The following is a 24,000-nucleotide window of genomic DNA, read 5'->3' on the forward strand; positions in this document are numbered from 1 at the left end:
CAATGGATAATGTGCTGTCTGTAAAGGAACGTGGGTTGACATACCATACGTGAGCAATATATTTGCAAAGGGGTGTCCAACATGCATTACCATTGACATACCATACCCTTACAATTTGCCTGCTGAATGGGCATGAGTCATTTCCTACACTTGTTCTTTGTGTGACGCTTGAATTTTTCACAGTTCCTATGACTTTAGTGATGTAACATTGATGACAGCATCCCAACTCTGAAAATTGTTGAAGCGCCACTTGCCATTGTCTATTACAACTCGAGATGTATACATGCATCCATGAAAAAACTAAATCCATTCATGCCATGCGTCGAGGCATGCCTTGTACCGATGGCTAAATCTCTGCTAGTTCAGGAAAAGGCCAACCTGTGATTCGCCTAACACTGGTACCATATTTTTGAAAATACCTTCTGTACTATTTTCAGGAACTTTAGAATCCTGTCCAATACAAAATATAGTCATAGAGACCCAACAAAAACACCTACACAATATACATACATAAAGATCCAATACAAATACAGTCAGTTGCCTTTCGAGCAAACAGAACTACAAGCCAAAGCAAAATACAGGTCAACCAAAGGTACCACCAAACCATACATATCGCCATATAAAACATGTATTAAAAAACTTACAGGTGAAACCTATAGAGAGCAGACAATGAGAGCAAAAAGTCCTTCGAAAAAGCAGACAGAATGCCTAAACAGACAGAAAGCTCAAATAGAAATAAACACCAAATGGACCAAACAGAAGGCGAAAAGACATACCAAGCAAAGATACATAGCGAGTAGGCAGGTATAGAGAGCAAAGAGTTTACAGATAACACTGACACAAAAGCCAAAAGGACAGATCACATGAGCATGCATGCTAATCTGACATACAAACCAGATCGACAATTGGCCGAAACTACCTAGACATCAATCTAATAGCCAGAGGATATAGGCATGCAGGAAAACGGCAAATCAAAGAGACACACAAAAAATAGAAATATAATACGATACATTTGAACCAACAGACGGAGCATCTAGACCAAATTTATATATCACATAATATTGATACATTTGTGTAGTGATACACATCATGGAAAAGAACTTGAGAGCACTGTCTCTTCCTGAGGACTACATCATCTTGATATCTTATTGGAAAAAGAGCAAAGGAGGGGGAGAATTACTATAAAACTACTTGTATCAGGCCTCATTATAGAGCATGGCTTATCTCTCTTTAAACCATCTGGCATTTAGACGTGTCGTACACAAGGCTGATTCCATTGATGTAGTTATGGATTGTGTTTGCAAACATTTTTACAGCGACATCTTAAACTTAAGACATCTACTTATATCAAAGAAAAGCATAATAATTGTGATTGAGAATGTCAAGCTTTGGTTGAAAATCGATCGATTGGCTGCCCTGGCCAGCGGCATTTGAAAGGTCCTAGACTTGCTGAGATTTAGCCAGATATTATTTACAATCCATGCATTAAAAAGTTCATTCTTGATGGTTTCTTAGCACATACTAATCACAGGAATTTTATTGCACAGTTTTAGATTGCACTGATGATGCTGATAATATTTTTTAGCTCGCCATAAGTAAATCATCTGTCACACCAAAGGTCAACTTTAATTAAATTTACAAGAAACTTTATAACCGTGACACGAGACAACTTAGCCTCTAATAAATCAAGGAGCAGTGGAAGCCCTCACTAGTTTGAAACTATTGAAGTTGTGAATTCTGTTAACATTTACTTAAAATATATGTTATGTATGTAATAATAGTCTTAGTCTATGAATGTAGCTAGAGAGTGCATACTGGTGTGTCATCAGTTCCTTTCTGAATTGTAGGAGAGTACAAGCAGTTCTATTCTTGATGGGGTTGTTGTTCAGTATCCTGGGCACATAGATGGAGAAGGCTTGTCTTGCAGTTTTTACATTTATGCCTTTCATTGTTTCTAGTCAGGCAATGCCCTGGCTTCCAGTGTGGCACTCTCTGCCAGAGGTGGCTATTCTCTTAGCCAGATGTGCAGGGTTTGCTTTTTCGGATTGCCTTACACATTATGCCGCTGGAGCCAACGCAGTTATTTCAGAGATCTGCTGCAGGACACATGATGCAGTTCATGGGTGCCAATGGTTGTTGCCCCATGCAGGTGAGAGAGCAGTCATTGGAATGTCCTGAGGTAAGGATCAGGTATGAAACTTTTTTTTCAGGAGGTAGAGCTGGTACAGTGCAGTTTTGATTTTCATGAATTCTTTAAAAGGGAAGGCAATGATGGAAAACATCCTGGTTCATTTTGTTTAGCTAGGCTTGAATCTGTGATTGGTTCGTCCTGTTGGCAAACAGGAGGAATTCTGTTTTGGTAAAGATAAGATCTTTATAGGTTCTTGACTGGGCAAGACTAGGGCAGGCTTTGAGTAAATAGATTTTCTGCGTTGTGGAGATTGAGTGTGTGTGTAATTTTAATATGGGTTAAAAATATCAATTGACAAATATGTCAAAAATATTGTGATGTCAAGAATATCGAAATTCAGACTACTGCATATTGTTTTATTAATTCAATTAACATTTTATTCAAGGTTTGGAACACAGATGACATCCACATAAAACAAAACAGTGAATTAAATAACATAAATCACAAAAATGTTTTTACAAATAATAGCAATCACATTAATATACATTAAAAAAAATATTTAAACTTTTTGACTGATTACTTCATTCTGAGAAGGGAAAAGCAGGTGCTGAGCCGCCGCTACTGTCTTATTATTGCAATTTTAAAACATTGGTTTTAGGATTAGATGGCGGGGAAGTGCAGTGCTGTACAAACAAATAATACATGATTAAAATCCTGAATACCCATGTTACACAAATTACACATTTTCACCTTCTCTTTAGAATTATTCCAGTTTGCTGTCAACACATTTAGAGATAGTAATTTGATTCGTAACAGTGTTGAATTATGTGTTCTAAATTCCACAACAAATATTGCTGAGCTTCCTGTAGGCGATTATCACCTCAAATTTTCTCTTTGATTCTCGGTATTTTACATCCAAATTTTGACTGATTCCTCCCGATGAATACTTTGGAAAATATTTAACTTGAGTATAAGAAAGAGCGCCCAGTAGATCCTGCTTCAGATCCAATTGAATAAATGCATGTTTAAAATCTCTAGAGAAAAAATATTTTCCTAACTCTGAACCAAAACTTTCTAAGCACAAAAAAACCCCAGATGACTCCCCCTTGCCCTTCATGAACTGGTGGTGCCATCGGACCACACAAACCAGGCCATGCACATTACAGCTTATTGACCCAAATTCAAGTCTCCAATGTACAGGACAGACACATTGAAATTAAATAACTTCCTCAAAATCTGGTCTTCCATCTTCTCTTAAAAAATTATAAAATAGTTAGACTGGTTGATTGTTTCTATGGCATACAGTAGCGTTGGGGGAACCTTTACCTTATATACCAAGAGCAAGAGTAAAAAGTGCCTCCGACCCACTGCATTATAAAATGCTCTTAGTTCATTGGCATACAATAAGACCCTGAATGATCAGTGGTTATTACGGTCCTTTTTAATCATACTGCTTGACTTAATTTTCTACAAATTTGGGGTATGATTAGCTACCTCTAGCTTATCTGAACCCAGAAACCAGGTACAATTGCAAAACTTCCCACTTTTGCTAGCCTTAAAGATCAATACTTTGCTTTATCTGATACTTTTCAGAAAGTGATGGGAGACGACCTGCTGAATTGAGAATAACTGATTATTTAGACCCTTAGGACTTAAGTCCAGAAGGATAATCAGCATACATTAGACATGGAAAAGATCGCCCACCAATACTAGGAGAATCTCCCTACCATTCAATAAACTTTCCAGGTCTGAAATACACATTGAAAAAAGAAGGGGGGCAACAGATAGCCCTGTTTCAGACCATTTTTGTTTAGAATTATGGAAGAGAGGCCTGATCGCCACCCAATAATACCTGACACCAAGTCGAGGAGTGAAGGGCAGTAACTAATGGAAAAGGGGGTATAGGCACGCAGAATTTCTTCATTTTTCTCCATAAGATTGGGCGATCTACCCTATCAAATGCGGAAGTGACATCTATAAATGCTGCGTATACATAAGACTCATGAATTGACACATACTTTTCCACTATTCACTTCAGCAAAAAGATGTTGTGTAATGTGCAATGTTTCTTCCTAAACCTGCTTGCTCTTTGCGAAGAATCTTTTCCTCTTACACTCAAACTGAAAAATATTCAAGACTACTCTCAGAAAATATTTCTGCTACTGCATCAAGTAGGGCAGTTTGCTGGTAACTAAAGTGGAGATTCCTGGGGCCCTTTTTATGTAGGGGAATTAGGATACTCTCTGTCCAAGAAGGGGGAATTATTCTGTGTTAATAACAATGTGCAAAAACTTGTGTAAAAAAAGAGCCCAGGACGAGGCCCCTCTCTTAATTATGGAGATGTGGATCTCATTAGGCCCCATCGCAGTAGAGACTCTCATACTCCAGATTATAACTTCGATCTCTTTAGTGGAAGGAGGGCCAAATACTGTGGTGGGTGAGTGGGGGAAGCCAAAGGGAGCAAGGCCAGCTCTGTATCACAATTAGATGAGTAAAGATCCCCGATATAAGTGCATCATTCATCTTCTTTTACAGGATTTGGAAGGGATTTTATTCTACATCCATAACCGGTAGATATAATTTCCAAATATCTTTTTGTATCCTTCTGGGAGGCAGCTTCTTTTAACTTGAACCAGTTATAATAATCTTTTTCCTTCCTAAGGCCCTGCATCAATCTCTGCCTTCTTCATTTCAATACAGTGATTGTTTTGCCTCTTTCAGAAGAAAATGAAATACATTATCTTCTCATTAATCTATTTAGCTCCCTATTTGGATTTAATGAAACCTGGTTATTTAATTTAGAATTAGCCACAAGGGATTTCATATCACTTGCATACTTATGTATTGGATCATGGCATAGGGACAGTGGCTCCCTGGTTAATACTGTAAAAGATTCTTTCAGTTTAGTAATTAGCTTAGAATTAAAGTGTGTTCTACCAATGGATTTATCAAAGCTCACTGTTGTAGCTTTAAGGATCCAGGACCCGACTTCCCTTTGAGCCAGGTTGAACAAGAAAGAAAATACTTAATGATCACTAAAGGAATTGTATTGTTTTAAATTCTCCCAAAAACTATTAAAAATTCCTTATTCCTTAAGACTTCCATCAACAAGAGACTACTTTTATCATATTTACCCGCTTAACCGCGGCGGCAATTCCGCAGCGGTGCGGCGGTTTGAGTAGAGGGCGGGGCAGTGTCGGCCAACGGACGTGTGCAGCACTACGAAGGTAGTGCTCGCGACGGCCGCTGGCCGACTGGCGCATTGAAGGAGTTAATGTTGGGAGGGAAGATTGCAAGCGGGGATTTTCAACGCTTTTCCTTTGGGCTCATTTGGAAATAGCCTTAAAACATGGTTTAATTTTTTGGCGTTAAAATCTCTCACCAATAATGTGTATTTACAATCTTCTTGCGCCCTAGTTTCAGAGATAAAAGAGAAAGTTTCCATTACTAATTGCTCATAGGCAGTGTCGGAGGGAATTGCAAGACAATTCCGAAAAAGTAGCCTTCTAACACAAAAGCATTTGTTGACCAGGGTTCCTAGATACATATTATATTGGCCACCAAAATATTTAAAAATAACATTTTATTTATCATCATTCAGTAATCTTGCTGCATTCCTGGAAACCACCTTGAGGCCATTACTAGGGAAATTGTATTGCTAATAAACCCAATGGCACCCTTAGAGTTAAGGACACCTACCCAACTCACAATCTCATCATCTGAATCTGATGAATTCCCCTTCCTGACAAGCAGGGAAACCCTCCTGCCCGCCTTGCCAGAAATATCCGTAGAATTATTATATTCTCATATGACATAGTTTGCAGGGGCAGAGGACCCAGAGAGCTATGTGCTTCACCCATGAGTTTTGAAAAGAAAGTTCTAATAGCCTTCTCCTCCTTTAGAGTAAATACATCAATGCCTCGACTGCGTAACTTGTCACTACTTAGTAGGATTAGATCAGATTCCACTTTTGAATTAGTTACCCTAGTCCCACTATTTTCACCTACTTTTTCATTGTAGACCAGGAAGCTATTGCTACTTTGAACCATTTGGAAATTTAACTATCTCAGCAAAGCAGCCTAATAAGAATGTTCAGAAATATTTCTTGATCTATGATAGCGCTAAATTCCAACACAAGAGGTACATTCAATATATTACATGGAGTGTTAGTTAGCCCCCATATTTTGATCATTCTAAATTACATTATTACCCAAACTAGAAGAAAGAATCTTAGCGTAAGGGTTTAGAGGGACAGGGGAAACAATTTGTGGGGGAGTTCCGATAGCGACAGCCATGGTGTCCTCAGCCCGTAAGCATGGAGAATGGACATAGGACTATTGATTACAGGGGGCTACCACCCTTTTTTCTGTTGGGTCACCTCATTCACGTCTTTCTCTCTCCACTTCCCCAACAGGATGGGAATTTGCATCAAAGAGGAGTAAATGTGTGTGTGTTTTTTACAGACTAGGCTATAATAACACAGGAATTTCTTTCTTCTGAAGAACTGGAAAGAGATTACTCTTTTTACATTTGCCTCAGGGGGTTGGGGAGGACTAACATGATACTTCTTGGACATTGGTTAGAAGAGACTTTGCAAAGAGAAAGATTACTCATTCTCCTTCGGGCTGGCAGGCTCTAAATTCCTTATCCGGCAGTAAGGAGGACCCGCTTGTATTCCCATGTCCTGAGATTGGCTGTTGGATGAGAGCTCCTCACTAGAATCCACTTTTCAGATATTCGGTTGGGAATTGAATTGAGATACAGAAAATTCCCACCTATATTCATGACTTAAGGGTGAGGTCGTTTTATCCCAATAATACCCTTTTATCCTGAGTCAATGACTTTATTATGATCAAGAGTGAGCCCAGGATATGGTCTGAGTTATTTACTGATTTTTCCAAAAGAGACAATATACAGGAAAGACAATTCTCTAGCCGCTGTAGAGATGCAGATTATTGCACATAATTCCAAGGGAAATTACATGAAGACTGAAGATTTAAATGCAACTCTAGTGTGGCAGACGTCCTGGACGTGGAAGAAAAATTCTCAGACGGGGTGCTACTGAAAGGTTATATCCTAGGGTTCCATCCTCTGGCTCTTTCTCCCACCTCAGGATTGCCTGCATGCACCATGAGACTCCCTCGGGATGTGATATGTTTGCGCAATACAAGTATCCAGACTAGACTAGACTAGACTAGGGTGGGGAATGGCACCCAAAGGGGAGCCTTCCCCAGGTGCGAGAGATGCAGTAGAAAACAGTTGGTACTGCTTTAAATTGATGTACAAGTCTGGAAGGGTGACATTTTTAATGAGCAGTGCATTTTCCACAGCCACATGGACTCTCCAAGTGGGTGCATACCGCCTCGCCATTGGGAACCAGTAACTTAACAGTGCAATAAGAGGGTTCAAATCCAGATTCTGATACTAGCTCAGGGATTGTCTGTGTTGAGGTCAGACCTTTAATGCCTACATCCAGTTTACAAAAGAATGTTGGCAAAGCATTAAAACCCTTCTAAGAATTTAGATGTAGGGATTTGTTTCTCATGGGTTTGATCTAGCTTTTTTTATGCATGCATGTACATAAAGTAGCCTCCCAGAGAGTAACTTCTTAGCCGTCATAGTTGTACTAGGACTGAGATGAACTGGTGGTAAACTTAATAAAGTAGGGAAAGAAATGTAAGAAACCAGGACCACCTGGCTTTTCAACCAGATCTGGCTTTGGCAAATTAGAAGTGCCCAGGCACTTATCCACAATGATGATCATAGTAAACAACTGCTCGGCAAGAATACTGGTGGCCGGTCTCCGATTACTCCAGGATTAATATGGGGAAAAGTGAGAACCTTTAAATACCCTCAACTATATAATAGGGCTGAAGTAAAGAGACATTAAGGATCATTGGGACCCAGCAAGAATCAGAAAAAATAGAGTAAAGACACAGAGGTTCCTTGCGAGCCAGAGCACAGCCGCGCCGAGCCAAAATATTCTAATTCAGCAAGCACACATCCATTTGCCTCTCACAGAATCACCTCCACCCTCAGCAGTGCCCAGACTACACACCGCCTCCTCATGCCACCCCAGACTTATCAGCAGAATTCAATGCTGTAATACAAGACTGCCCAGTGCAAAAAAGGGGGAGGGTGGGGAGACAAGAGGTTCTTGGCTGGGGGACCTAACTGTGCCTTCAAAGGTATGGCAATTGTATTAGGTAACCTGTTTGAGGCATGGGCACCCTAGGCCACTTCCGTGAGCACTGGAGAATCTGATGAGCAATTGCTGGGGAATAGCTTTGGGGGCAACCTTAAGTGCCAGGGACATGGGCGGGTGGCAGGAGTTGAGGTCTGAGGTGAAAATGGGCAGAGACAATGGAGACGTTTGTAGATGTGTTATGCGTTCTTATTATTTTAATGTGAAATGTGTGATGATTTTAAGTGTGTTTATTTTTATGATTTGGTAATATATTCAAAGATGTTTTATTTTATTTCAATTTAATTATGTGTTGATGATCTGTTGGGTTTGTAGGGGAATAGAGTGGGAAGTTATTTACATTTTTTGAATTGACTATAAATAGTTTATTTTATAACTCGTTTGTTAATTTTATCAATATTTATGTAAATTATTGTATTGTCAAATTATTTAATAGACAATGAAAACATGGCAATATATGTAACTTATTAACTGGATAATTGATTTTGTAAATTATTTCATTGGTTTTATTCATTTGCATATTAATTGTTGTGTTTAGGTTGTTTATATAATTTTATAGTATTATAGTTTGTTAAATGGGGGGGCGCTAGAGGGCGCACAGCGGGATGGCTGACTTGTGAGTCGGCTCCGCCGGACAGGTGCCTAGAAGGTGAAACAAACCCGTGAGCGCCGACATGTTATCTCCGAAAATGCCACCGAGGATGTAGGAGAGGAATATCTGCACACCGGTGAGGAGAAACTGGGGGAATGATCGACAACAGTACAAGTGAGCTACAAAAACGCCTCCGGACAGAGCGAGATGCCAAGATGGCGGACGCGAGAACCCTGCACGTCTGACTTTCCAGCCCAACGGAGACACAAGGGAGCGACTTCTAACACACCGCTGACTGCTCCGAGATGTGGGGACAAATCAGGTGCGGCAAGCGAGCACAACGCTAGCCCAGGAGCGCCAAGGAATCGGTGAATTGACGTGCGTTCCAGCGAGGGCAAGATGGCGGCCGCAGTGGAACGCATACCGGTAAGCTGTCACGGAGCCCGGTCCAGCGCCTACCCTGGAACAAGAATCGGCGTACATCGCCATTAGGTGGGAAAAATCGCCACAACAACAGGGTCAGGAGGCATTTTTGGGTACTTTGCAGACACTGAGGCTACGGCGACCGAAAAACGCATATCGCAAGGCTGTGCTGCCAGGAGTGCGGGGGGAGGGGCGCCAGTTTGTTATTGAATGGAGGGAAAACCGCGTTAAGGGCGCCGAGCACGACCACACAGGCAGGCGGAGGCCGAATCTAAAGGAAATGCGGCTGTGCCTACTACTGCGCTGACCCTCCGCCTCCCTGGTGAAAACAGAGGCGGTAAACATCCGAGGCAGATTCCAGCTAAACGCCATATTACCAGCCAGGTGCCCCTCCAGGGAGACTCGAACACACGAGGGTCTGCTCAAGAGAATTAAACGCCAGAGGGACGGCTCAATCGACTGGTGTGCACCAGATGAACAACACGGGACCTAACAGGTCAACTACACCCAGGAACCGTCAACAACAGTCTATTAGCGAGTTAACCAGTGGCACCATTGAAAAAATGCGACGAAACGCTCCACCTCGATCCTGCGCTATGGGCAAACCAGAGAAGCAACAGACGAAACTGCATTTCGAGGCGAAAAAGCAACAAAGCGGCGCTACAAGGCTGTCGGACACAGAGGGAGACGGCGAGTCCGGAGAGGGATCAGGCATGGAGAAGATACTACGAGCTATCCAACAAAGCCTTCATGACATGAACAATAAGTTAGATAACGTGGTGCTGCGAGTAGACAACATGGCCGCCAAACTTGATAAACACGGCGAGAGGTTGGTGGAGGCGGAACAACGCATATCAAGAGTGGAGGATGACTCGGCCCACACTTCAAAGGTATGTGGAGGACTAGAAAAGACAGTGGAGGTACTACGCGCTAAGGTGGAAGACCAAGAAGCCAGGTCCAGGCGCAACAACGTACGGATAGCGGGCCTGCCGGAGACCACAAACACGGGGAAAATGGAGGATTACGTAGAGGCTTTGCTGAAGGAATTGTTCGGAGCAGATAGTTTATCGTCAGTCTTCCTAGTGGAAAGAGCACATCGCTCTCTAGCGCCTGTACCTAAACCGGGAGCGCCACCTCGCGTGATAATAGCCCGAATGTTAAACTACAGAGATAGAGACACTGTACTGCAACTGGCGAGAGAAAAGGGAATCATCAAACATCAGGGCAACACACTACAATTTTATCCAGACCACACCATGGCAGTTCAGCTGGCCAGGAAAGAATTCGCGCCGATAAAGAAGAAATTGCGTGACATGGGTGTTGAATATGCGATGCTTTACCCAGCAAAACTCAGAGTCGTCGCGGAGGGTAAGCCCACTGTTTTGCTAACTGTGCAGGCAGCGCACGAATATGTTAAAAAACTGGGCAAGAAGAAGAAATCGCAGGAGCGGGAGACCCAAGGTAGCGACGATGAATAACTGCAAGACGGCGACAACATGTGACACTGGAATAAGAGACACGCTGCTTCCACTTGGCCAACTTCAAATGCAACGGACTATACGTGTCCCACGGACTACTGCAGCGGCAGGACGCAGGCAATGTGCGTGACAAGATGTGGGAATTGCAAGGACAATGGTCAATGGTCAGCAGTGGGCAGTCTTGTGAAATGATCCGTTGCCGCTCAAAAGTTTGGAGCAGTGAGTAACCGAATGGCGGTTCGCAGGTAATGGAGACATGGGGGGCAGTGGTAAGCGGGAAGTATCCGGGACTGCGACCGCTAGGACACGTGTGGGGCTGCATGTACAGTGAGTCTACAGAGCTGGTGGTACCACACTAAGAGATAGCGGGGGAGGCGGAGAGTATCACTACGGGTTGAACAGGCAAAGTAATATTTTTGACATAGGCATCTGTCCACATCCACCATGTGGATGGAGAAGTGTGCACCTGGCGACACCCCCAGGCGGGTGCGCCCCTATTATAGTTCTACAGGTTATTTAGTTGTATTAAAGGGATGGCTTTGGCAAAGTTTGGGCGCTGAAGTGGGTGGGGGGAAGGAAGGGAAATTGAGAATTGTTCGACAGTTGTCACTGTGTCTGAGAAGCATTGCGACCTCCGTAATTGTCAGGGTGAATGATTGGCAAGATACGCCACGTTCCGAAACAGTACGTTACCAAATGTATGCATCCAGGGGATTTTTGTATATCACTACACCAAGATGCCTTCCACTAACACTAATATGACACCATCAGCCACACTTAAATGCATGACATGGAACATTCGGGGACTGGGGAATCCAAAGAAGATACGACAAATTTTTTCCTACTTGGATAGATTACATGTAGACATTGTGTTCTTGCAAGAGACGCACCTGGCGGCTGGCACAGACGGCAAGATAGGAGCAAGGTGGGCGGAGTCGGTATCTAGCTCGAACTATTCCACATATTCCTGAGGGGTCAGCATCCTAGTACGAAAAGGAGTGCACTTTGAGATTTCGACGATACAGCGAGATGCAGAGGGGAGGAGCATAATAGTAGTTGGGTTGGTGAGACGCCAACGTTTAGCGTTGGTAAACACGTACGGCCCCAACATAGATGACCCTGGATTCTACACAAAACTATGGCAGGAGATAACAAAACTCCAGGTAGAGCACATTCTGTGGGGTGGAGACTTCAACATAGCGTTGCAAGACGGGATGGACAGATCACACAACACAATAGAACCACACAAACGTGCGAGATTGAAACTGACGGACGCACTCGCTGACTTACAGATGTCGGATATATGGAGAGCATGGAACCCGGGGGTGATGGCAGCAACACACATTACTGCAGCGCACAATAGTTGGTCCAGACTGGACTATTGGTTAGGCACGAGTGAACTAACGACATGGACAGTCGGGATCAGTCACTTACCTAGAACATTATCGGACCATAGTCCGGTGCTCTTAGAGCTGCAGATACCATGCTACACTCCTCCGCCCTACACGTGGAGGTTTAATGCAGGAGCTCTGAAAGACCCGTTATACACGGACACACTACATAAGGCAATTGTGGAATACTTTGATATAAACTGCCCTACATCGGATAATCCTAGTCTCATATGGGAAGCATTCAAGGCCACAATACGGGGGGGTATGTATCAGCACCACAACGGGAATTTTGAGGGACATACGGCAGCAGCTGACATCGCGAGAAAAGGCAATACAAAGGCTTGAACAAGAATACACGCAATCGAGAGACGTCACACTATTAGCACGCATCAAAACACTATTGCAGGAACACCAACAATTTGCGACAGAAGAGCTGAACTATCTTTCCAAGCGAACTACAGCGAGAGCATATGGAGAAGGGGGGAGGCCGGGCAAAACACTTGCGGAGAAAATATGCCAGGGTAGACCACAGCACCATATAACAGAGATTAAGACACGAGAGGGAGCGCTCATTAGAGACATAAATGGGATACTGGGGGAATTCAGGTCCACATATGGTACTCTATATGAAGCAAGACCCACACCGACACAGGCAGACATGCAGACCTATATGGCTGACATTGAACTTGCATGGCTGTCGAACGCTCATAGGAACTATTTAGCCCGCCCTGTAACGGTGGAGGATGTTCTAGAAACGATAAAACACTTACCAAACAACAAGGCACCGGGGCCAGACGGCTACACGGCAGAATTCTACAAAACTTTCGCAGACACACTGGCGCCACATCTGGTCAGACTATATGGGGCCGCACACGAAGCACAAACATTACCGACATCCATGAGGGAAGCAATGCTCATAGCCCTGCTCAAACCGGGAAAGGACGAGAAGCAATGTGACTCATACCGCCCCTTGTCCCTAATCAACGTGGACACGAAAATAATAGCAAGTCTGCTGGCCGCGAGACTTAAGCCACTAATGCCATTACTGATCAGGCCGGACCAGTCAGGATTTATTCCGGACAGATCCACTGCGCACAACACTAGGACGCTATTTGCACTGGCACATTATCTGGCACCTAACATCAAAGCTGTGGCGGTGCTGTTGGACGCGGCTAAAGCGTTTGACACAATAGCCTGGCCTTTTCTACACGCGGTATTGGTAAGGATGGGTTTCCCAACCATATTCACACAATGGATAGGCATGCTATATACGAAACTGTCGGCCCGTATTCGGGTTAACAAGTACATTTCTGAGCCGATTGACATATGTCGGGGAACGAGACAAGGTTGCCCACTATCCCCCATGTTATTCGCGTTAGTGTTAGAGCCACTAGCTTGCAAAATAAGACAACACCATCACGAATCTGCAATCCAACTCCCGTCCCGACCGATTCACATCTCCCTATATGCAGACGACATGGTAGTATACGTAAAAAACCCAGCACAACACCTCAACCCACTAATACGCGAATACATTAAATTCGGGCAACACTCTGGACTACAAATAAACTGGTCGAAGTCCCTAATCTTGGCTATGACAGACAGCACTGCCCCGATTACATTAGATTACCCGCTGGAATGGCAGGAAGAAACCACTAAATATCTAGGGGTGTGGTTCCACAGGGATCCAGAACTAGTGATAAGAACTAATTACGGCAGAGTGATATCATCTTTAGATGACAAAATTAAACGTTGGAACAGGCTACCATTGTCATTAGCAGATAGAGCGGCTATAGTGAAGATGGTAATACTGCCCAAACTTCTGTACCTATTTACAAACATCCCCATTAGACCTCCAACAGAGGTATTCCGAAATATTACTAAAATGATACTAAGTTTACTCTGGGCAGGTAAGCATGCTAGAATACAATTGCAAACGATGACACTACCGTACGAAAAGGGAGGTTTTAAGATTCCCAATATGTATTTGTATTACCTCTGCGCCCAAGCTCAATTTGCACATCACTGGTTTCATGAAATACCGTTTCTATCTCATGTAGCAGTGGAGTCAGGGGATGCTGATCCGATACCCTTGATAAACATACTGACACACAGGCGACCTAGAATACATGATAGAGACATCAATCCAGTGAACACTACGATTGAGGCCTGGAGACAGATGGGTAGGGCTTCCGGAAAGTTACCGATATATGCACCGAAACTTCCTCTAGCTAATCACTCAGCTCTATCGGTCACACAGGAACAGGTGGGGATGGATCTCTTGCGGCATGCAGGCATCGACACGTTGGGGGACCTATACGAAGACGGGGTTTTCCGAACACTAAATAGCCTACACTACATAAGCCGCCCGACGTTATTATTCAGCTTCACGTATTACAGGTTGCAGAGAGCGATCAAAGATCATTTTCCTGCGTTCCCGGAAGAGCCTAAAACACTAGACACACTACAATTGCTTCTTGCGGCCCCGGCGGCCACACACCTGGTGTCCAGACTTTACACGAGTTTGCAGCGAGATGTGGGGGGCAACACTGAACATATGAGGAATAAATGGAATGCGCAACTGAATGATGCATTATCGGAGAAAGATTGGGAAACGACATGCTCTCTTACAAGTATGCTGACACCCAACGGGAACCTCAGGATCATACACTATAAATACATACACCAGGTGTACTATACACCTGAGAGGCTCCACAGATATGGGTTACGGGAAGATTCGAGGTGTGTGCGATGCAGGCAGGAACACGCGGATTTCCTACACCTAGCTTGGCACTGCCCCTTAGTTAGAGAGTACTGGGAGAAGGTGGTGCGAGAGGTTGGGAAGATGATTGGGGAAACACTGGACTGCACGATACTGGTCTGTCTACTGGGACTGGCACCGCAGCTCAGAGCGAAAAAGAGAAAGTTTTGCGTGATTGCTTTATTAATGGCTAAGAGGAGGGTGGCAATGCATTGGAATGTAAAACAGGGACCAAGAATGAAAGACTGGCTAACAGATTTGACTTACTGTCAAGATACACTAGCAACTTACGGGGAGGAATTGCCGACTGGATCTCGCCCCACGGACTTCTGGATGTATCTAAAGGATTATCTGCAGGTGCAGGCATCGGAGGGAACTGATTGATGTTAATGGTGCACTTTGTGATCTTATAGTTTGAGAGAATGTGGATGTATTGGAAACGTTGATATACGGAGAGGAGAATGCTGTGACACAGGGACTACAATTGTAGGGTTACTTGGTTTGGTTACGGTCCTTACAGTTCTGTATAAGGATAAGAAAAAGTAAAATGTAAGTGTAAATATATGCTATGGGAAACAAGATGCACTGAGTGAACGCTTAAACATGTCTGCTACCACTGTGCCGCCGGTCCGGAGGATGTCGGCTAAATGGCTGTGTACACCACAAGGCAGCTCCTACTGAGACAGCGTAAGGCCGGCCCGCTGAGGTTGTAGGCACAACACCTGTAATGTTAATAGCTGTATGTGCAATAAACGACTTACACAATAAAAAAATAAAAAAAAAAATAGTTTGTTAAATTAATGTGTATTGTGTTTTTTTCTAGTATTATTTCATTTGTTTTTGTGGGTTTTGGATTTTTTAAGATAATAGGGTGGGAAGTATTTTAAATCTATGTTTTAAATGTTTTTAATTGGTAGAATGTTAAAATATAATCTTATTTATAACTGTTCATTTAGTAATTTCAGTTTTCATAATTTTTATATTTATGTATTGATTAAAAGATTATATTTATAAATATTTGTTGAAATAATTTTTTCATCTATTTTTTATAAAATTAGGTTAGGTTTTTTAAGTTTTGGAATGGAAATAGTAAATCTGAGTTTTCCAACACTTTTGCTTTCTTTGGAATGAGAATAGTAAATCTGACCCCTCCAAAGTTCAACACTTCCTCACTGTTGCTCAAGTTGAAGTGGGAATAGTATGTCCTGACCCTCCAAATTTCTGCACTCTACCTGGGAATAGTAAACTCAATCCCTCCAAAGTTCATCACTTTCCCTCCTGTTGCTCAGGTTGGAGTGGGAATAGTGAATTTGACCCCTCCAATTTTTAATATCAATGGGGAAAAAATTCAACAAATACTTTTTAATTATAGCAATTGTATTGTACACATTGTTTATTAAGTTTAATATCTTATTGTTATTATTACCTATTTAATACTTGTATTCATTGAATATTATGTTTGTTTTTTTGCATTTATTTTACAGCATAGTATAGATTTGTATTTTGTTTTTAAAATAAATTATTTATTTTTATATTATGTTTATTTTTATTGTCCTTTTTTTATTAACATATTTTAAGTTAATATTTAATATGTACAATGTTATGTTGTAATCAGTAATTTTGTAGTTTACTTAAAGTGTATGTAAAGTCTATATTTGTGTCCTTGTCATTGCCTCTTTGTTAGATCTTGATGCTGCTGTCAATGAGTGGGGCTTCCAGGTGTTACACTATATTGGATTATCCAAAAAGATTAATACATCTATTCATCAGAACCTAAATCTGTCCAACACCAATGACAGAAAAAGCTCTCTGACAAAGTGAATGACCACATTTAAATTATCGAAGTAAATTGAGGTAGCAGTGTAGCAAGGTAATAACTGATATTGTTATTCAAAATATAAACATAGCACATTGAGCTCAATATACAAAGCAAATTCAAATCCGCAAAACTGAAAGTAGCAGTATATAAAAAGGTACTTATAATGTGTTGAAATGTCCTGATTTGCATTGTGTGCTTTGTGACCCCTAAGAAATCACAAAGAAAAGGGGCACATCATGGTTGTCGCCCCCTCTTTTGCGATTCTCTATTCAATGCATCAGTGGTTGTGGCCATTTGTGGTTGCAAACCATTGACTTGTCACGACTGTCGCAAGGAGGTAGGAAGGCATCCCGAAGCGGTGGCTGTCCTTAAGGGGCATGTTCCCCACTGTAAAATGTGGTTGAGGGCATTAGGAGGCTTTGGGGGCACCTGTGGCGGATCTTAGAGTAAGCTCTGAGTTACTCTCAGGCACAACAAGTCGGTAGGTCGGGTAGACAGGCGGGGGGTTCAAAGTGCTTTGGTTCAAGATATCAACCCTATATTATGTTTTACTTTGTACCGGTTCATTATTACTCGCCTCCCCTGTTAATAAACCACTGCACAGTAGACACTTACTGAAATTACTAGCCAATTGTACCTGAACGCTCAAGGTTGTAGTTAACCTCCGAAGTCAACTGTGACATGATTCTCCTTTCATGTTGCATGCTAATGCATGATCATTATTATGGCCATTTGTTGGCATATCCTAATTATCTCTGTACCTTCTCTTACTGTCTACCAATGCCGCTATCCCATTATGACTGGAGCGGAGCATGTATTATGCTGCATATGTCTGGTTTGTTAATCAAAAATTAATAAAAACAGATTCAAACAAAAATAAAAAATTGGAGGCTTTGGGGAAGTGGAGGTACACACAGGACTGCTTTGTACCTCAACTTTCATTTTTGGAAAGCAGCCCTGCTCCTTTAAGGGGCAGGGCTGCTTTAAAAAAGCAATATCAACATTCAGAGAAAGCAAATGCATGGGCGTTGGTCTGCTGTCCCGCCGAGATCTTGGTTCCTGCATTCCCTGGGATGTGCAGAAGGACTCCTGCCTAAGAATGTTCATGCAAATCCTTGTGGATGGGAATTCTGTCCTGCTGATTAGTACGTCAGTCACCAATATCACTTGAAGGTGGGGGTTGCAAAGCAGTTGATATCCAAATACACTGACTTCACATCAACCCCATCATAGTACATCATGGACATAATTCCTCTAAATGTCTTCTGAAAGCACTAAATCTACTAGATAATCCTAATTCTAATTGTGGATGTGCTAATGGTTGGTGTCCTGATAACAGCAATTTTGTGGGTAAAACCGAGAAAACTCGTCAAATGGCCAATAATCAACTCTGATGCCATCTTTAAGGCACCTCAACATCTCCACACATTTAGTGAAGAGGGGCAGTCAAGTTTCTACGTGCCATTTCAGTTTGAGAAGGACACTCAAAGTATTTCCTCTCAGTAGGAGACAGGAACAGGCCTGCTGATGCCTCCCCTGTGGGGTTTGAATGTTCCAGCGTCTACATGGACAATCCCAATGCAGTCCTGTATTATCCGCCATGTTATCCCACTGTTTTAATTATGAAGCACAGCTTTTACATCAGTTGTTACTATAATTGGTAGTTCTGTGTAACAAATATACTACGGACACCATGGTGGCATTTACACTTCCTAGCTCTTCCAGTCAAGATGATCTGCAGGCTTCCCACTCAATCATTTTCAGATGTGCAAATAGAAATAGGATTTGGGTCAAATTCAATTAATCTGGAACTGAATTTCTGCTTTGCTTTCTTCAAATAATTAAACAAAATGTCTATAATAGCACATCCTTCTTCTCGCTAATTTGTGGTGTATGCCCTTGAGTAACAAATTCTGTTTGCATCTGGATTTTTCTCCCAATTTAGCTGTTCACTGTAAAAAAAAAAATTTTTTTTAAATTGGGAATTATATTTTCTTCTATCTGTTCCTACTGCACAACCAGTTTGGGACTGTATTAAAATGCAGTATTAAACCCTTGTAAGCAAGCGCTATTTGCACCTTTACCGACGTAGATGCAAAGTGCTTCAATGTGATCCAGTAGACACAGAAATATAGTCCCTCTTGCACTGTATTGCTAGACCATAGAAGTCTGAAAGATACATAAACAGCATGAGATGAGAGAAATACTCCTGTGGGCGGAGCCAAAGCCTACTCTTTGTATATTTTAAAGAATTAATAACAGTAAGTATTGCAGGCAGTTGAGCTGTCAAGCCAGTCCTAAAAAGGGTACTGAGTAGGCACCAGATGTTTCTCTGCACATATATTTAAAACTCGGAACTAATGGAAAGTGTTACATATATGAACACACTTACACACTTCCACACTTGAGGAAATTGATCAAAATGACATACTTTTTCTAATCATGTAATCTCAGTTAGTCTTTCTCTTGCATGCCTTAATTCATTTGATGATGAAAAGGAAATTGTTGCACCAACCAGAAGGAGGGAAGAAACAGCAGAATGAGAATAAGGGCTAGATAAAAAAAAATCTACAATTTGAATACCACAAAAGATAGAAAAAGAGAAGGGCTATAAAATAGACGTTACGGGTAGAAGGCTGAGCATAAGTGCCTTAGAGTAGAAGAATAGAGATACTTATCACTAGTGTGCACTGATCTTCAACCTACACCCTCCCTTATTACTTATACCCAGCATTCATTATATCAAATGGTGCCTTATGCAATAATAAACAGTCCTGCCTACATCAAATACTTTACAGCAAGCATGCCATGCCGATAACATGAATCATAATCTCTTATAAATAGAATCAGGCACCCTACTCATGTTATAACAAAACACACTGTGATTACTTACTATGGTTTCAGTGTCACAGGAGGCTGATGTCATATTGTCAATAACATAACATGACCTCTCATAAGTAAAATCATTCCAATTTACTCATTTGTCAACAGACACAAGGTGATAACTTATTATGGTTTCACTATTACATGAGGTGGGGTTTATAATGTCAATAGAAGGTTATAACCTCTACTACCTATAAACAGGTACCCATACTAATGTTATAGTCAAGTCAAGTCAAAATATATGTTTATTATGACCATAGTCTTTAAACAATACAGTGAACATAACGCAGAATGGAGTATGTACCATAAATTCATACACTTATTTTTAAAACTTGTCCATTAAAAGATCCTACACACCATTTATCAAAAATACAAAATTCGGGGGCGGAGCCAGGTCGGCGACCAAGATGGTCGACCTGGCTCCCGGCTCCGTCGACCTTCTCCCCCTACGGTGGGTTCGGGTCGTCGAGGCGGCGCTGCCGACACTTTCTTGGATGACGGAAGGGGACCCGACCCGCTGAGAGTGACTTCGGAGGCTCTCCGAGCTCCGGCGACGGAGATATGCCCCCCCGGCCGGGGTGGCCTGCGCGAGTCCCGTAGCCTGGTCCTCGCGTGCTGTTGTTGCTGGAACGAGTGGAATTACAACGGCCGGAGGGACCCAGAGCATGCCGGTCACCCGCCGAGGCGTTCTACCCCGCTCTGGACGCGACCCTGACTTTCGCTGCTGCGAGTTGTTTCCCAATGCCGAATGGAGGGCCCCCCTCCACCCCCCCTTTGATTGCTGCCCTGCGGAATAAGAACATGCGAAGCCGCTCTTTGTCCCCCTGATGTTGCTCGAGTGACTCGCTTACAGCTATCTGTCCCTTATTCTCCTGGGGATCGGAGCAGGTTGATATGCGCTGCTTTGGCATTGCCTGTGGGCACTGGGGGACATGGATGAGATCAGCGGTGGGGGAGTGGAGGTGGCTGCCACATCGTGTGCGACCGGGGAGACGCTCGGACGACACCTAAGATGGCGGCTTGATGTGAGCCCCGGCGGCACTTCTGACATGGACCCCGCTTGGAATCGTCATCCTGGGGAGCAGCACCCATCCGTAGGGATTGCGACGCACACCTCAACCAGAGCGCGCGGATCGGATGGCCCCACCCCTGTGTATTGGTCACGTACAGTATGGATTGGGTTTATATGGTGATCAGACCCTGGCACGCGTGGAAGTATGGGAGAGCCTGATCCCGGCGCTTTTTCATGTGATTTTGGTTTGGTGACTCTCTCTGCGCATTTCTGGTGAGGCCCGAATGGGTGTCTCTACACGACCCTACCTGTTTTGGACAAGTGGCAATATGTGCGTGGGATTCTTTGGTCGTTTCGAAGTGACTCGTCGCAATGGTGCCTGGCCCATGGATTCAAGGGGAGGTCGGAAATTCCGTCGGAAGTGATGCTCTGGAGTCTAAACTGTTGCACCCCCTTTTTTTCCGATGGCTGATGTCGTCATGTAACGTAGCCAAGTGACCTGCTGACATTTTCTGAACCGGACTTAATTTTGCTGCTCGGGGACTGGTCGTGGGTTGTGAATAGCCTTGGAGTGTGTTGAGTCCTGGTGTGGTACACTGTTTATTGCCTTCCCCTGGACAAATTGTCTTTTGTACTGTTGGCACTCTGATTGATTGCCTTTACATTCGTATTGACTGTGCCGCGCCTCAGATTATGGCTGGGTGGGTCTGGATCCCAAGATGGTGGTCGTTCTCTTTGCTTTTTGACGGGGGGGGCCTTCGTAGAGGGTGGGTGACTGGGTGGATTGATGTGGTAATTGCTGTCCTGTCTTGGTTGGTGTCCTGGAAATTTTGCATTAGCGCCGCTATAATTGCAAGCTGAGCACTGGGGGGGGGGACCTAGACTGGAGACCCCTCATTATATTCTTTTCCTTTCCACCTTCTCTCTCTTCTATATTTCGGGTTCTTCACGGGGCGACAGGCACACTGCTAAGGGGGAAGCCGTAGCCGTAGGCAGGGGTGCGGGGTGGGGGGATAGGGGAAGGGTATTCTTGTTTTTCACCTTTTTCTGTTTCTAGGGCCTCTTTTTTCTCTTTGTCTCTCTCGGCTTTCCTTTACTTTCTTCTTCTTTTTCTGGGAATCGAGTAATAGGTTGTTCTATGAATGTTTTATAGGCTCGACTTACGAGGGTGGATGTCTTTCTGAAGCTTTACGTTATAGCGGGCTCATACTGTACTGGTGGGCGAATTGTTTGCTTATTGTTTATCCTGATTACTGCGCGTTAGCGCCAACGTCCTGCCTACGCCTATCCTGCTTGTAAATATCCTGTTTCTGTTAACCATCTGCTCTACTACTGCTCGATTGTGTGACACCAGATCCTTTTTTCTTTATAATTATAAAAGAAACCTCTTTAATCCTGGTATTATCCTGTTACAAGCACTGTCCTGTGTTGCATTGGGGCGTTTTGGGGTGCAGATTGTTGCGTTCCTATGGCATGATTGATTGCAATTACAATGTCGATATAGGGGATTTCTGTTAAAAGGCTGGCTGCCTGCGATCTTGTTTTTACATCATATCTTATAAGAATTGGGCGCAGCCAAAGTTTCCTATGTTCTAGGAGTGTCAGACAATCTAACATAATATGCAGCAGGTCTACCTTAGTTCCCAGATTACACCTGCAGCGACCATCCAGATCTAACATTTTTAATTTAAGGTCTCTATTTATTAGCCATGGGTTGATCCCAATTCTAAGCCTCAGGATCTCTTGCCTTAGTCCACGATTGGGTAATCTATCAAGGTAGGGGAACCAGTTTTCTTGAGACCAAGCATTTAGCATATGCGCAACTGATTTTTTCTTTGTTAGATAGCCTATATCAAGCACTTTGGAGACTTCTTTACCCCTTTGCTTCAGGTCACCTTTGGTACTTTGGATTTGATATGTTCCCAAGTCCAAGCCGATCTCTAATGAATTACAGATTCCCTTCAATTTTTCCCTACTGGCCTTCGCCCATTTTAGCTCACTTTTCTGAATTTCTTTGCGACACCAGTAAGCTACTTTTTTACTTTCTGGGTCTTCCAGTCTCTTCCAGAATCTGATCACAGCCATCTGAGTTAGTATCGTCCAGGACTTTGTACCTATTTCAGTTCTGATGGCTTGTATCATAGCAGATTGGGGAAGTGATAGGAGCCTTTTTATGCAGTTCCCCTCAATCACGTCCCAAGATCCCTTACCGCTCAAATAAAGGATCTCTGCGCCATATAAAACTTGGGGGGGGATCATTGCATCAAAGGCTCTAAGCAGTGGTCGGTGTGACATCTCGCCATAGTCCCCATTAAACCTTTTTAGGCCACATATAGAAGAGAGAGCCTTCGCCTTTTGCGATTCCAAATGGGTATTCCAATTTAGAGTCCTATCGAACCATATACCCAAATATCGGTACTCATTAACTGTCTCCAGTTTAAGGTCACCTATGTACCAGCTGAATCTACTTAATTTTTTCCCAAAGCATAGGGTTTTAGTTTTATCCAGGTTGATAGTTAGAAATTTCCTGGCACAATATGTGTTAAAGGCATTAAGCTTCCTTTGGAGGCCCCTCTCGGTCTGATCTACAATTACAAGGTCATCCGCGTACAATAGGCAGGGAATCTTATTTCCATCCATTTTAGGACTGGCACTGCCCTCCACCTCTAGATAAGCCGGGAGATCTGACAGGAAAATCGAGAAAAGCTGGGGGGCCAGCACACAGCCCTGTCTTAATCCATTAGCAATGGGTATTTTTGGGGTCAAGGAACCCACCGTATCTTTAATAACTTGACCCCAGTTTTCCCTATGTAGTTCTTTTATTATAGTAAGGAGGTCTTTTGGAATATTTAACCTCTTTAGGATCTCCCATAGGCAGGCCTGATCCACAGAATCAAAGGCTGCTTTGAAGTCGACGAAGCAACAGCATAACTTGCCGTTTTGTTCCGTCGACTTCCTCGCCATCGCCCATAGGGCAAATCCGTGGTCTATTGTCGAGTGGCCCGCTCTAAATCCACCCTGTTCTGTGGGAATTACTTGGTGCTCATCTACCCATGCATTCAGTTGTTTCAAAATAATTTTAGAAAACACTTTCTCACCTATATCTAGGAGATTTATCAGCCGGTAATTTTTTGGCTCCTCTTTGCTCCCTTTCTTATGGATCGGCCTAATTACGGCCCCCTTCCAGGTTGGGGGCATTACCCCTTCTTTTAGGACTACCTGGAACATCTTGGCAAGAAATCTCGCCCACCATTTAACCTCGGTTTTCAGAATTATTGCTGGTAGGTTATCTGGGCCTGCTGCCC

General features: G+C 43.1%; 1 protein-coding gene across 1 annotated transcript in view; it reads left to right on the forward strand.

Annotated features, from left to right (window-relative positions):
- The window catches only part of UBA7 (ubiquitin like modifier activating enzyme 7), a 1,199,654-nt gene that overhangs the window by 577,682 nt on the left and 597,972 nt on the right, over positions 1 to 24,000 (forward strand). The gene's annotated exons all lie outside the window — the stretch shown is intronic.

Source organism: Lissotriton helveticus, chromosome 9, assembly GCF_964261635.1.
Source record: "Lissotriton helveticus chromosome 9, aLisHel1.1, whole genome shotgun sequence".
NCBI classification, from domain to species: Eukaryota; Metazoa; Chordata; class Amphibia; order Caudata; family Salamandridae; genus Lissotriton; species Lissotriton helveticus.